Consider the following 16,713-nt stretch of genomic DNA (forward strand, 5'->3'; position numbering starts at 1 on the left):
GAAGTGCTTCTGGGTTCTTGCATTTGAATATCATCTCCCTGTTACTTTTGCATCACTGTGACTAAGCTACTTGACAGTAAAGGGATGGAGGGCTTTTTTGGCTTGTGGTTTCGGTGCATCCTGGCAAAGAAGCAATGATGGCTGAGGAGACAGAATGCACCAAGGCATGGAAGGAACCAGGGTCTGCATATAACCTTCAAAGCCCTGTCCCTGGCAGCCTACTTCAGTCGCCTGGGCACTCCTAATGGTTCCATAGCTTCTCAGTTCAGCAGAGCTGCGGCGTGAGCATGCACACACCAGCCTGTGGGAGATGTCTTATGTCAAACAGTGACAACTCAGGTCCATCTCTTTCTTCAGATTTATGCCGTCCTTTTCCAGACAGGAGTTTATTCTCCCTTTTGGTCTGGAAAGTATGTTACAAATAACTTTTGCGCATGCAGCAAAGAACACAAGGAATTGCTTTGATTTTGCCATTCTTGGTGAGCATCTAGTTCCAGCCCCTGGTTGAAAACATGGATGTAAAGTCTCTTGTCTTGTGTCCAGACTGAGACGAGGTGCTCACACACACAGTGGTTTCTCCCTTTCCTTTAAGCTAACGGCCTAGCCCAGTGTTGGAGAGTGAACTGCCTTTTATGGGCTCAGTCCACAGAGACTGTGGCCTTGCTCAGAAGCTACGGAAGGTGTCTCATTTTTAATAATAACTGCTCATTATCCAGGGAGGAGTACCAGCAACATTTCCCTTAGAGTCAGTAGTCTTTCCTGAGGTTTCCATGGAGACCGGAGGTTTTGAGCATTTTCTTGGAATAATATTGGAAGCGAATCGAAGGGCAGAATGTTAATATAGTCATACTGTGCTGGCGCACGTCTTTCCTGCTACCATGGATGATTGATGAGTCTCTCCATTCAAGACCGGCAGGGTGCAGAGCTTCATTCAAACTCTTGGGACCAGATCCTGAGATCTTGTCTCTGTACTCAGATTATGAGGAAGGAAAAAATAAAATTGAATTTGATCTTTCCATTACTGTTTGATATTTGCTAATCTGGGAAGCCTTCCTGGGCTGCCTCATCTGTTAGACTTGTTTTGAGCCTCAAGGGAGACTACATAGGAGTGGAGAAGAAGAAGAGAGATGCTTTATATCCTGAAGGTCAGTTTTGTGTATTTGTATTTTTGGTGTGTGTGCCTGTGTATACATTTGAGTGTGTGCGTGCGTTTGTACATGCATGTGTGTCTAGGGGCTTAAAGTTGGTGCCAAATGTCTTCCTAGATCTCTCTCCTCCTTACTTCCTGAAGCAGGATTTCTTGTTGAGCTCAATGCTTAGTAATGCTGGCTAGTCTAGCTAGCCTGCTTGCCCCAGGGTTTCCACCTCCCCATCCCTATTGTTGGTCTTACAGGCTGCTGCCACACCTGCCTAGCTTTTAGGTGAGTTCTGGGATCCATATTCTTGTTGATTCTTGTCTTAGGGCTTCTGTTGCTGTGATGAAACACCAGGACCAGCCGGGCAGTGGTGGCGCATGCCTTTAATCCCAGCACTTGGGAGGCAGAGGCAGGCGGATTTCTGAGTTCCAGGCCAGCCTGGTCTACAAGAGTGAGTTCCAGGACAGCCAGGGCTGTACAGAAAAACCCTGTCTCGAAAAAACAAAAAACAACAAACAAACAGACACGAAACACCCTGACACGTGGGAGGGAAAGGGTTTGTTTTACTTAGACTTCGATGTTAACAGTTCATCACTGAAGGCAGTCAGGGCAGGCCCGCAGACAGCAGAAGCCTGGTGGCAGGAGCTGATGCAGAGGCCGTGGAGGGTGCTGCTTACTGACTCGCTCCTCATGGCTTCTTCAACCTGCCTTCTTAGAGCAACCAGGATCTCCAGTCTAGTGATGGCACTACACACGGTGGGCTGGAGGTCCCTCCCCTATCAATCACTTAATCAGGGAAATGACCTCCAGACTTGCCCACAGCCTGACCTAGGCAATTTTTCAACTGAGGTTTCCTCTGCTGATAACTAGCTAGTGTCTGTTGACATAAAACAGTTGGCAAAAAAAAATTTATATATGGATGTTTTACCTACATGTGCACCTGTGTACCACATACATGCTGTATAGAGGCCAGAAGAGGCCGTTGTATGTATCCTCTGGGACTGGAATTACAGCGGCTATGAGCCTCCAGTAGGGTTCTGGTCCTCTACAAGAGCAGTGAGTGTTCTTAACTGCTGACCATCTCTCCAGCCTCTCAGTTCTACGTCACGGTCTGCAATCAGACTTCACGTAGCTTCAGCTACTACACGGCATATGCCTTGTAATCTCAGCAGTTAGGAGGCCGAGGCAGGGGCATCGGAAATTCAGAGTCATTCCTGCTTACACAGCAAGTTTGACAACGGTCTATGAGACTCTTCTTCAAAGCCCTCAAAGAGATGTCTTAGTGGGAACCTGAGTTCAAGCCTGCAGCATCCACGTGAAAGATAGGTGTATAGCTCCTGTCTACAACTCCAGCATCACCGATGTAGCAGCAGATGGATCCCAGCGACTTGCTGAACAACCAGCCTGGCTGACACTGCTAGCTCCAGGCTCAGTCAGAAACTCTGTCTCAAAAAAAACCCCCCAAAAAACTGGTAAGCTGTAAATGAGCCAATGTTGAGCTCTGGTCTCTAAATGTGCTGACGTAGGCAAGTGCACATTGCTATACACACACACACACACACACACACACACATACATTTTTAAAATTAAAGAGCATAAATTCTGTTTTGTTTTTTTTTTTAAATTATGTTTTCTTGCTTGTTTTTGTTTTTTGAGACTGGGTCTCACAATGTAGCCCTGGATGTCCTATGTAGGTCAGTCTAGCCTTAGACTCAGAGATCCCTTGCCTCCTAAGTGCTGGGATGAAAACAATGTGTCTAACCTGAATACAAGTATCTTAACAGGTATAGCTTGAGCTCAGATTTCATTGATCAAAAAAGCCGTGGCACATTGATGTTGTTTTCCTGGTGTTAGCATGGTTTGGTTTTGCTTTAGATGCTCTCATGTGGCCCAGACTGACCTCAATTCGCCATGTTATCTCATGCTGAGATTACAGGCTTTCACTACCAGGCAGGCCTGCTATTACATAATGCTAGGATCAACTTAAGACTCCGCTTGGCTTGGCTTGGCTCAGTCTCTTCTTAGCTTGCTTGTTCACCAGTGCTGACCCTTCTGACTTGGCCTCAAGATAGGAGACCTTTAGACAGCTTTGGGGAGGTCATTGTGCCTCTAAGGGATATGCTTCTCTGCCCTGACCAGCTTTGAACAGCCATCCAGTGAAGGCTCAGAAGGCCCAGGTAAGCCAGATAGAGAACCAGACTCCCCTCCCCTACTGTCACATGAACTTCACGCCATACTTCAGGGTTGTGGTTGTTGTTTTTGTCTATTAATAAAACTTTATTGGCAACTGATAATAGGTCACTGATGTGTACATTGTGAAGCCAAGCATCATTACATTGTCTTGGTAAAGTAGCTGAACTTCAGGTTGAGAAAACACACACTCTGGATCTCGTGTGACTTGTTGGTGTTGGTTTCCTGAAGACCTTCTTCAGGACACTGAAGACAACCTTCTGTGAGTCTGCTCTCTGTTCCTATAGGCTGGCACAACACTGTTGGGTGACCTACACCGAGGATCCACTGAATGTGACTGAAAACTGGTAATCTTGAAGCAATGTGGACATTTCGCATTCATAAAATAAGGACTTTGATTTTGGACTAGTCATTTCTCTTTCTTTTTTTCTTTTGCTTTCTTTCTTTCCTTTCTTTCTTTCTTTCTTTCTTTCTTTCTTTCTTTCTTTCTTTCTTTCTTTCTTTCTTTCTTTCTTTCTTTCTTTCTTTCTTTCTTTCTTTCTTTCTTTCTTTCTTTCTTTCTTTCTTTCTTTCTTTCTTTCTTTCTTTCTTTCTTTCTTTCTTTCTTTCTTTCTTTCTTTCTTTCTTTCTTAGATTTATTATGTATGAGTACACTATAGCTGTCTTCAGACACACCAGAAGAGGGCGTCGGATCCCATTACAGATGGTTGTGAACCACCATGTGGTTGCTGAAAATTGAACTCAGGACCTTTAGAAGATCAGTCAGCACTCCTAACCACTTAGCCATCTCTCCAGCCCTGGACTAGCCATTTCCTATGTTTTTTCCTTTTCCTCTTCTAAGGACGGATGATGTACCTCTCTAGCCAAAAACATGGTAATATTTCTTCAAGGCCAGCTACTGAAGATCTCTCAGGACAGCAGCACATAATCAAGGTTTTGAAATTAATTTGACTACTATAGGTTTAATTCTGGATATGCAGGGTCAGTCAACACCCAGGGGACTTACCTGGGGGCCTTGGAATTGATATCTGACAGCACCTGTTGTTTTAGATCCCATGGGTTAAGGTCTGAGGCCTATAACCTGTGTGCTACTCACAAATGCCAGTCACAAGTAGTAGGTTATTGTATACCCTTCCCCCTTCTGAATGGCCTGCTATAAGTTGAGGTCCCCATGACTTTCTGGTTCACAGAATTTAGGAACACGTTTAACTTGTCTGAGTCTGATTATGGAGCTGACCGGCTAGTGAAGAGTTCTGAATACAAGTATCTTAACAGGTATAGCTTGAGCTCAGATTTCATTGATCAAAAAAGCCATGGCACATTGATGTTGTTTTCCTGGTGTTAGCATGGTTTTGTTTTGTTTTGTTTTAGATGCTCTCATGTGGCCCAGGCTGACCTCAACCCACCATATTATTATGAGTGGTAAATGCAAATTGCAGTGCAGGGGAAGCCAATCACTGAGATTGGGAAGGGTCTGGCTCCACCCCTCCATCCCACCCCAACGCCCATAGAGGTATTTGTGGGCGTTCAGTCCTGTGCTGCTCACTTCAGAGGTTTGGATCAAGTTGGGTTCATGAAAGGATCACCATTTTTTTCCCTTAAAGAATTATTTACTGGCAGTGGTGGTGCATGCCTTTAATCCCAGCACTTGGGAGGCAGAGGCAGGCAGATTTCTGAGTTCGAGGCCAGCCTGGTCTACAGAGTGAGTTCTAGGACAGTCAAGGCTACACAGAGAAACCCTATCTCAAAAAAAAAAAAAAAAAAAAAAAAAAAAAAAAAAAAAAAGCTTTAGTTACTTATTTTATGTATCTGAGTACACCGTAGCTGCTGTCTTCAGACACACCCGAAGTGGGCATTGGATCCCATTACAGATGGTCTTGAGCCACCATGTGATTGCCTGGAATTGAACTCTGGAAGAGTAGTCAGTGCTCTTTACTAATGAGTCATCCCTCCAGCCAAAAGGATTACCATTTTATGAATTAAAAAATAGTCTAGGTTGTTACAAGATTACCACAATTTTCAGTCCTGCCCCATGACTGTACCAACCTCCCAGGGCACAGAAACATTCACCCATCCAGGAGCTCTGTGAACCCAACAATGCAGGAATTTAAAAAAAAAAATTCCCCCAAGATTGATTTTTTTCCCCCTGTGTAGCCCTGGCTGTCCTGGAACTCCTTTTGTAGATCAGGCTGGCCTTGAACTCTGCCTGCTGAGTGTTGGGATTAAAGGAGTGTGCCGCTACTGCCCCCTAGTGCAGGCATTTTTAAATGAAACCTTTATTATATAGCTATGGATTTTCTCCATTTTCCGCCCATCTTCCTCTGGGGAACCCTGGATGGAGAAGCCCTGTAGAAGGAAGGCTCAGCATTAGAAGTGAGGCACCGTGCCTCATTCCCCTAGCATTTAGGAGGCTAAGCCAGAAAGCACTGTGTTAGCCTGGGCTACAGAGCAGACCCTGCCTCCTGAACCAACCAAAACAAGAGAGAAGAGTTGGTCTTCAAACAAGGGGCACTCCAAGAGACCCCAGGAGATGCCTAAGATCCCAGCACCTCTGTCTGCAAGGCCTTTAGGAGCTCTGTATCAGTAACCCCGGCCCAGACCAAAAATTAGAACAAATGATTGCCGCCCCCACCCCAGCATTTCTATTGCTTAGAAATGTAGGAGCTCTGTGATAGCCGCTAAGGATAGGCACCTGTGTTTATCATTTCATGTTTCTTACTAGTTCATGGTGGATGCTGTGATTTCTCTAAACAATTTATTAATATTGATTTAATTAATTTATTTAGTTTTTGAAGACAAGGTCTCTGTAACTTGTGTTGTAGATCAGGCTGGCCTCAAATTCACAGAGATCCACCTGCTGCTGCCTTCCAATTGTTAGGATTAAAGGCATGTGCCACCATGGCTAGCCTCTCTCTCTCTCTCTCTCTCTCTCTCTCTCTCTCTCTCTCTCTCTCTCGATGTATTTATTTTATGTATAATGGATGGTTGTGAGCCACCATGTGGTTGCTGGGAATTGAACTCCGGACCTCTGGAAGAGCAGTCAGTGCTCTTAACCACTGAACCATCGCTCCAGCCCCATGGCCAGCTTTCTAAAATCAGTTTAAAAGAGCCCCCTTGGAAGCCTTAATGGTAGCTGATGCCTGGTGAGTACTCACTTGGTTCCAGGTACCACCCAAAGCTTGTATGTGATTAGTTAATCTCTACGTTAACTTTATTGAAGTAGGAATCATTACTCCTATTTTTCAGATGAGGATATAGACATGGGTAACTTGCCTAGAGCAGTTAGTAATGAATATCATTTGAACCCAGTTACACTGGAACAAATCTGTGTCCAATTGCATTCCCAGATCACAAGCTTAAGAGGTCATTGAACTTATAAGCAACATAGGAACGCATCCCAGAGCTCAGCCTGCAAGATCACGCCCATCCTAAACAGGGCGAGGACAGGTCCCCAACCTCAGCGTTTCTGGAGCTATGACTTCCCTTCACCCCAAACGGACTTAGATGCTCACGTGGTGGAGGTTAAGTGGGAGCAAGATTGGTAGTTAAGGGTTGGGAGTGGGTATGTTAGGAAAGTGTGGATCTTTTTGGAAACGGAGCCTCCTCACTGTGGCCTAGAATGGCTAATAACTCCTGAGCCTCCTTCAGTCTCCTGCCGGATGTAGGTGTGCCACTTCGATCGTCTCTGAAAGTCTCTGAGCCTTGCTGTCTCACCGTGGGGCATGACCTTGAAGCCCGTTTTGATATACAGTTTGCTCTCTTGGTACACAAGAGGGAGCATCCAGCCCAGGAAAGGGAACTCTGGACGGATGAATAGTCTGCTCCTGGCAGGGAAGAATTCTCTTGCTCTTAGTAAAAGTCCTTTCAGTTTCCCCCTGAACAACCGAAAGCAACTTGCAGATATCATGAAACTTCATCTTTATCAAAGACGCTATAAACACCCTTCCTAATTGTAGTATTCTTATTATTTCCATGAAATTTAATACTGATGCAGCAACCTGGTGTGTGGTCAGATGTCTCCCAATGTCTCCAAGGAGTTCCTTCTCTTTTAAAGATCCATTTGTGTGTGTGTGTGTGTGTGTGCATGTGCAAGTGTGTGTGACTGTGTGCATGTGTGTGTGCCTAGTTGTACGTGCATGCCTTTAATCCCAGCATTTGGGAAGCAGAAAGAGGGGGATCTGAATATGAGGCCAGCCTGATCTACACAGAGAGTTCTAGGCCAGCCATGTCTGCATAACAGAAGCTCCTTTCAAACAAAACAACAAAAATGTGTTTTCTAGAAAAATTGTGTATTCAAAACAGCAATAATCTGATACTTTATATAGCAGATGATAGGACAAGAACAGTAAGTAAACATGGGAGGACAGAGTAGCGGTGGGTCTGGGAGGGGCTGAGGGTGAACGTGGTCAAATTACATTTTATGCAAGTATGAGATTCTTGATTGAGAAGTACTACATTAGTAAAAAGTCAACATATCCAGTTCATATGCATTCAGTAGTAACAAACTTATTTGGGGGCTAAAGACTGTGAAATAAACCAAAATATTTCTATATTCTTCCCTAAGAAAGCTATCATAAACTGTGTTTTGAAGTGACTTTTAAAATCTAGGGAAAGGCCGAGTGTGGTGGCACATTCCTTTAATTCCAGCACTGAGGAGGCAGAGGGAGTGGATCTCTGTGTTTAAGACCAGTCTGATCTACCTAGTGCGTCCCAAGAGAGACAGAGCTAAGTCAGGAGACCCTCTAGTAAAAACAACCTCTGCTCCCTTCAACAAAAGCAAATAAAACCTAGGGAGAAAACTGCATTAAGATTATCAAGGGGTAAATATATTCTTAGGGGAAAAAAGATGGTTTTTATTCCTGCATTGAAATACAGCTTCTTGGGCCCAGTGGTTAAGAGCACTGACTGCTCTTCCAAAGGCCCTGAGTTCAATTCCCAGCAACTACATGGTGGCTCACAACCATCTGCAATGAGATCTGGTGCCTTCCCTCTTCTGGTGTGTCCGAAGACAACTACAGTGTACTCGTATACATAAAATAAATAAAAACATCTTTTAAAAAAAGAAAAGAGAAATACAGCTTCAAGCTGGGTGGTGGCAGCTCATACCTTTGGTCCCAACACTCAGGAGGCAGATGCAGGCTGATCTCTTAAGTTTGCGGGTTAGCCTGGTTGTCTACAGAGTGAGTTCCAGGACAGCTAGGGCTGTCTGAAACCCTGTCTTAAAACCCAAACTATATATACACACACATATATATGTATATATACATGCATACATGCATACAACATACATGTACACACACACACACACACACACACACACACACACACATATATATATATATATATATATATAATAAATGAATAAAACAAGCCATATATGTATATAAAGAAAGACAGCTTCATAGAGCTAAACGAAAAGTGCAAAGAGTGGTAGTGAAGGGGAAACACCCTGCCTCAAGGGAGTCCCTGGTTGAAGGGAGAAGCCTGCAATCTTCCTGTGGCCACATTCATACATAACCTGCTCTTTTTAACCTAATACTTATGAGATCTGTCTAGACAGTTGAGCAAAACAGGAAATGAGTTACACTGTCATAGCTTCAGAGAATTTAACCTCAGGGTTTTCCTCTCGAAGCTCTGCCTACTTAAAATAATTTAAAAAAAAAAAAAAAGCATGCCTTCTTGCCAGAGGATTTTGGTACATTTCAGGAACTATAGAAATCCAGGGCCTCTTTCAGGGAACACAGATAGCTATCTCAAAAAAAGGAAGTGTGAACGTGATGTTATGGTGGTGCTCGGACCATAAACTAAACACAGTCATTTGTAGGACTACATTTGCCAGCTTCTTTTGGATTCTAAGGATGAGTTCATAGCAGATTGAGTCTGAGCCCCTCAAGGACAAGCTGAGCAGGGTGACTCATTCTCTGTGCTGGAGGGCAGTATGATGCAGTAATCTCATCAGAAGGCCCTTGAAGGCCAGTTTGTAACAAGGTAGCTAATGTCACAGGGATGCTTTCCATGTGCCAAGCACTGAGTTACATTATTACATCATGTTGTTTATGTTGCTGTAATAAAGCACTCTGCCCCCAAAAAACTGAGGGGAGGAGTGTTTCTTTGACTGACACTTCCAGGTCACAGCCCATCACTGAGGGAAGTCAGGGCAGAGACTCAAGCAGGATCTTCAAGCAAACCATGGAGGAACGCCGCTTGGTGGCCAACTCGCCAGCTCACGCTTAGCTAGCTTCCTTATAGAGCCTAGGTCCTTCTGTGCAGGGGATGGTGCCAATCACAGTGGGCTGTGCCTTCTCCATCCATTTACAGTCAAGATGCTCCAACACAGAGATGCCCATAGAACATGATAAAACCATTTACTCAATTGAGATTATTTTTCAGGTGATTCTGAGCTGTGTCCGGTGACAGTTAATGTTAACACATATTTAACACTTGGCAACAGTTGTAACCTGTGGTTATCACTATAATACTAATTTTCTCTTTTTTATGATTTTCTAAAATTAATTTTATTTATTTACATTCCAAAAGTTGACCCCCCTCTTGGCTCCCCCCTCCCACAGTTCTTCACCCCACCCCTCCTCCCTTTTGTCTCTGAGAGGGCGATTCCCCATGCCCACCATCACCCTCTCCAGACCCCCATTGCACCCACTAATTTTCTAGTTGAAGAAAGGGAAGTTAAGGCTGAAGAGTTTGCAAGGGTTTGCTTTGGCATGTGCATTTAAATCATGATTCTAGAATCTGTGTTCTTAGTTGATGTATTAATTTTCGGAAAAAAAATTCAAAAGAAAATTTCAGCTCTGTTTCCGGGGTATCAGTCCACCATGGCAGAGCGGTCAAGAGTAGTTCATGTCATAGTATACAGGAAGCAGAGGAAGGGGAGGGCAGTAACAGGGCAGGGCAGGATATGTTCCCCAAGAACATACTCCCAGTGATCTATTTTTTTCCAGCTCGTCCTTGCCCCGCCTTTTGTTACATCTTGGTTATGCCATTTTATTATGACTCTACTGAAGGATGGATCCGTATATTAGGTCAGTGTCCTCAAGGGCTAATGGTGTCTGGAGACGCTCCTACGAACAGATCTTAGGGTGTCACTAATCTAGGTGACTTGCTATCAAGCTGATAATCAAAATTAACTGTCAGAGACGGTACAATGCCCTAGGTAGTGTTTGACATAAACTGTGGTCACCTGGGAAGAGAGGACCTCAGCTGAGGGGTCGACTCCATCAGATTGTCCTCTGGGCATGTCTGTCGACCATTTTCTTAAGAATGGATGTGGGAGAGGCCAGCACACTGTGGGCAGTGCCACTCCTAGGCAGATAGTCCCGGGTTACACAAGAAAGCAAGGCGAGCAAGCCATTGTAAGCAAGCCAGTTAGCAGCACCCCACCATGGTCACTGCTTCAGCCCCTATCTCTAGGTTCCTGTTGGAGTTCCCTCAATGTTGAACCATGACCTGGAAGTTATACACTTACATGGATCCTTTTCTCCTCAAGTTGAGTTTCAGTCATGGTGTTTATCACAACAACAGAGAAGGAAGGACAGTATACCCTGTGATTATAGAGCTATTGTGAGAAGTAAATGAGATGTTTGTAGTAAATTGATCATAGTGCTTAGTCTATTATAAACATCACAATTCCAGTTAATATTTACACATAGCAACCAAAGTATGCTGTTCTTTGGTGTTGAGGTGATTTTCATCTTTGTCCTGTGAAAGAGACATGTGCTTGGCATTCCTAAATAGCTCTTGAAATGGCTGTATACTCAAAGTTTTGTATGCAGTATGGATGGAAATACAGTGATGGTCACAGCTGGTTAGGAGTTCGTAAACGATGGGAATTGGCTCACAGTAAAGTCTAACTATTGCTTCTAACAGTCTAAGACATAACCTAACTGCATAGCAAATGCTTTGGTTTTTTTTTTGTTTGTTTGTTTTTTTTTTGTTTTTTCGAGACAGGGTTTCTCTGTGTAGCCCTGGCTGTTCTGGAACTCACTCTGTAGACCAGGCTGGCCTTGAACTCAGAAATCCACCTGCCTCTGCCTCCCAAGTGCTGGGATTAAAGGCGTGCACCACCACTGCCCGGTAGCAAATGCTCTGTGAGAGTCACCCAAAGAGTGTTGAGACATGTTCCTTTTGCTCAAGGAACTAGCAGTCAAGAATACACTTAAAAAAAAAAAAAGTAACCATTCAAATAGTTACACAACAAGGTAAGTGGCACTATGAAATAATTAAAATATAAAATAATAAATTTGAACCCTGGGTATGTGTCCAGGTCTTACTTTGTTTCGATATAGTAGTGGAAGTCATCTTTGAGTAGGTGACATTTAGCAACGAGAAAGGACCTAGGAAGAAGGAACTCTATAAAGGCCCAGAGATGGGTAAGAACTTGATAAATTCAAAGACCTGAAAGAGGGTGACTGTGTCTGGAGTATGGCAGGATGAGGGGATTCTGGGCCTTCCTCCTCATACTGGGTCCTTTCCCATGGCAACGTGGATGCCAAGTCCACAAGAAAGGTTTGTCAGCTGGAGAGATAGGCAAGACCAGCGTTGATGTGGGTCCTAGGGACTACTGAAGCTGGTACAGTCTGGTCTCTGGGTCAGATCCTGGAAGGAAACCAGAACTCTGATTGGACAGTTGGAAGAGTTTAACATATGGAGTAAAGGTATGGCATTCCGAGGAGGAGCAAGAGAGGATGTAGTGGGTGTAATTGGCCAAGGTCATTAGCGCTGGAGATCTACAGCAGGCACGTCCTTAGTTCTTCAAGACCTCCTTGTCCAAATCACTCTGGCATGTGAAGATGTCACTGTCACCAGCAAGGCTGATTTTGCTGATGGGACTGATTCTGCTGAGATGATGGTGGGGTCAATGAAGTAAGTATACATGGTGAGATCAGGGGCCATCCTCATTGGTGAGTTACAAATCCTGCGATCCATAGTTTCAAACTGATTACATCTTGGAGGTATTCCAGTGATAGACCAATTGCCTAGTGCAGGGCCCTGGGCTTGATCTTTAGCACTGGGGGAAAAAAAGATAAAAGATGGGGGAAGTAGAGGGGGAAAGGGGAGAAGAAGAAAGGGAGGAAAAACAGAACCAAGATTTCACTCATTTAAACTTGAATTAAGCCGGGCGGTGGTGGCGCACGCCTGTAATCCCAGCACTCTGGGAGTCAGAGGCAGGCGGATTTCTGAGTGTGAGGCCAGCCTGGTCTACAGAGTGAGTTCTGGGACAGCCAGGGCTATACAGAAAACCCCTGTCTTGAAGAAACCAAATCCAAAAAAACCAAAACCAAACAAACCAAAAAACAAAATAAACTATCGAATATTATAAATACGGGAATGGTACAACTAAATATAAAACTGCTAATTAGGGACAATGCTATTTATGAGGCTACAGCCATGTTCCAGTAAGGGTAGCCTGAGTCTGAATATTTAAGATGAATGGCTTCTCTACAGGTGTTGGCTGCGTTTTTGGAGAGCTCTTCGGTTCCACAGGCAGATGGGGCTATTGTCCACATTTTCCTATCTAGCCTACAAGAGAGCAGCTATAAACCAGCAAGCATTCCTTGGGGGCCGGGGTGGTTACGTGAACACCATGAGCAAGCAGAGTGTTTGCTTTGAGGACCAGAGATTCACCTCTGAAGGGCGTGGCATCTGGTTCCAAACGGCAGCCTGGATGAGGAGAGCAGATGGAGGCTCCGTGTGCCAGGGCAGGCCCCTTCCTTGCAGTACGTCATAAGGACCCTAGACTTTGAATTTGGATCTAAAAAATTCACGGAAACGTTTTTTAAAGTCAGAGCCAGATTGCTGAGGGATTGTAGGACAAGGTCTTATCAGTCGCTGCTTTGGAAAAAAAGTGGCTGCGTCTTCGCTTTTCCAGGAGCGCTCCGCGAGACTGGTCATCCGTAGGCTCCGTTTAAATGGATCCCACTGCTACCGAGTGCTTCTGAGTGAGCTCTATGTGGTCCCCCCCCCCCCCCCCCCCGGCCTCAGCTTTCTCCTCTCAAAAACGTGACATGAAACAGAGCCCAGTGAGGAGACTCTAGAAGACCAGGCATTTAGCATGCCTAGGCCGGTGCCTAGTACAAAAGCGGCGCCAGTCCCAAAGCGGCGAACAACTTGAGTACTGATTGACTTCTTAGTTTACTGTCTCGGGTGCCCACCCTCTTGCCCTCTCCCTCTCTTCCTCCTCCTCTGGTCTTTTGTTTGTTTGTTGTTGTTCTGTTTGTTCCCCCTTCGCCTCCCCCACCCCACCCCCCCCCCCAGTCTCTCTATGTGGCTTGGCTGTCCTGGAGGTTACTATGGAGACCAGTTGCCCCTGAATTCACAGAGATCTGCTGGCCTCTGCCTTCCCAGTGCTGGGATTAGCGGTTGTGCACCACCAGTCAGTCTGACCAACAGTCCTAGCTTGCGCCCTGCATTGTACATGAGGACACCGTTGCAGAAAAGCTGATTCCATAAATGTGTTAAATGTCATGGTGTCTGCACTAACGCCGTGTATACCCGATTGCAGAATATTGTTTTTCTTTTTTTAATTTTTTAGTTAGTCTATGAATAGTAGGTTTCCTTATGACATTTTATATATAAAATCTATATGTATGGTCTTATTTACCTTCCATTATCATTTTTTTTCAATACTTTTTAAAAATTCCCCTTACATCCTGGTCACAGCTCCCCTCCCTCCTCCCAGGCTCTCCCTCACTCCCCCTCCCCCCTGCCTCTCCCCTTCTCCTCAGAGAAGAGATGCCTCCTTGGTACCTTCCATTATCTGTCCTCATCCCTCCGTCTCTATTTATTTATTTTTGAAATTTTATTTATTTATTTTATGCACACTGTAGCTGTTTTCAGACACACCAGAAAAGGGCATCAGATTCCATTACAGATGGCTGTGAGCCACCATGTGGTTGCTGGGATTTGAACTCAGGGCCTCTGGAAGAGCAGTCAGTGCTCTTAACGGCTGAGCCATCTCTCCAGCTCCCTCCTTTTCTCTTTTAGTCATTCCCTTTCCTCCTGTATGCTTTCAGCACATATGTGCACATGTGCATGCATACACACACACATACACATACACACACACACATACACACACATACACATACATACACGCACACATACGCACACATACACGCACACATACACACACATACACACACATACACACACATACACACACATACACACACACATACACACACACACACATACACACACACACACACACACACTCCCTCACTGTTCAGCCTAGCTTCTGAGTAGGAGAAAAAAAATGTGATATTTTATTTCTCCCCATTAGACTGAAGACTATTGTCAGTATTGCTTTACATACACTTAGCTTCATCCTAGTATGTGGGGCTCTCAAATATGACTTGTCCTTGTTTGTTTAATTTTTTGATATCAGGTCTCATATGTAGCCCAGGCTAGGTTTGAAATTGCTGTACCCTTCCTGCTTCAGCTGCCTGAGAGCTAGGATTATGGATCGCAACAACTGAGTTTGTTTTCTCTGAGATAGGATCTTGCCAGGTTAGCTTCAAACTTACAGTTCTCCTGTCGTAGTGTTCCTCTCTGGCCTCCCCATCTCAGTGCCATGTGACGGGACTCATTTGTTTGTTTGTTTATTGACCTGATAGACTTAGTCCTGTGCATTAAGCAGACACGTAACGGTCAGTAAATTGGGAACAACGTGCTGGGAAATCTCAGTTTGGGTTATAAGTGTGAAAAGATGATTTTCTTTTTAAGTATTGGCTCCCGACTCGATCATACAGCTCATTCCAAGTCTTCTTTCCCCTGATGACTTTCAGGTATAATCTACTGTTTCAGGCAACTTTTAAGCTCCTGAGACATAAATCTGGCTTCAGTTTAAAACAGATGTTTTCTGTAAAATGGTTGATACCACTGCTTTAAACAATATGCAGAGACTAGCACCATGGTGGGGCTCGGGCTGCCTGTTTCTCTTTGTCTTTTCTCAGGCCTGTAACACTAAGCAGAGACTATAAAGTAGACCCAGTAAATCACAGCGGGTGCTTCTGTAAAACCTACTTCAAGTCAGATAACCACATGGATAGATCTTACCACACAGAAAGTGTCAACTCACTCTTCCCTGTGCGCACCATCACAGACTGTGTCAGCACACCCATTTTGCAGATGAGACAACTGAGGCACACCCAGGGCTAGCACACTGTCCACCGCAACGAGAGGGCTGGGCTGGCTGACTCTATAGTCTGTGTTTTGGATGCTCTTTTGTCTCTTGGAAGGGAGCAGGGCCTGTGTAGAATAATTCTGAAGTGAAGAAAAGGTTGACTTGTAAAATATAATTTAAAACAACCCAAGGCGAGTTGGGGGAGTGCAGGAAGGGTGAGCCACACGCACTTTCACGTGGGTGGGGGGGACGCTGCTGTCACCGTCACCGGCATCTGCCAAGTCTGATTCCTCAGGATGTGGCAGCTGGCTGAGTGCCTCGTGTAGCCACGAGATTCTGCCCTCCCCCTGCCTTCTGCCTTCTGTCCTCGAGCCCTAAGACACCTTCTTCTGACGTTCCTCATCCTCCTCTTTCTAGGAGTCTGTCTGTACCAGCTGCTGAGAGACACTAGCTCTGGGCTGCCTCTATCTGTGTATGTAGAAATAAATGACGTTTAAAATAAAAAACAGAATGATTTCTTTAGTGAAAAGTGGGAGTTGCTTTTCTCCATTCACCACGTGAATCCTAGGTGCAAACTCAGGTTGCTGGACTTGGTGGCTAGCACGGCTACCTACTGAGCCATCTTATTGGCTGCTCTGTCTATATATAATCTCTATTTTGATACATATATTACCTAAAGAAAAAGGCTTAATTCCTGAAATACCACTCCCTCTCCTCTCTTTCCTGTATCTATACTTAGATCAAGGTTTTTTGTTTGTTTGTTTGTTTTTTTGTTTTTTGTTTTTTTTTTTTTGTTTTTTGGATTTGGTTTTTCTAAGACAGGGTTTCTCTGTATAGCCCTGGCTGTCCTGGAACTCATTCTGTAGACCAGGCTAGCCTCAAACTCAGAAATCTGCCTGCCTCTGCCTCCCAAGTGCTGGGATTACAGGCATGCATTTCCATGCCCGGCTAAGTATTTTTTTTTTTAACACACGCATTTCTTAAAAAAAAAAAGATTATTTATTATAAAATAATAATCCAGAAGAGGGAGTAAGACCTCATTACGGATGGTTGTGAGCCACCATGTGGTTGCTGGGATTTGAACTCAGGACCTTCAGAAGAGCAGTCAGTGCTCTCAATCACTGAGCCATCTCTCCAGTCCAGATCAAATATTCCTTATCGGTGATTCTGTCTCCACCTTCTGAGGTCAGACTTACAGGCCTGTCTTCGTGCTCATTTGGCAGTCACATGGGTTCTGGGGAATCTGAA

This window comes from Apodemus sylvaticus, chromosome 17, assembly GCF_947179515.1.
Source record: "Apodemus sylvaticus chromosome 17, mApoSyl1.1, whole genome shotgun sequence".
NCBI lineage: Eukaryota > Metazoa > Chordata > Mammalia > Rodentia > Muridae > Apodemus > Apodemus sylvaticus.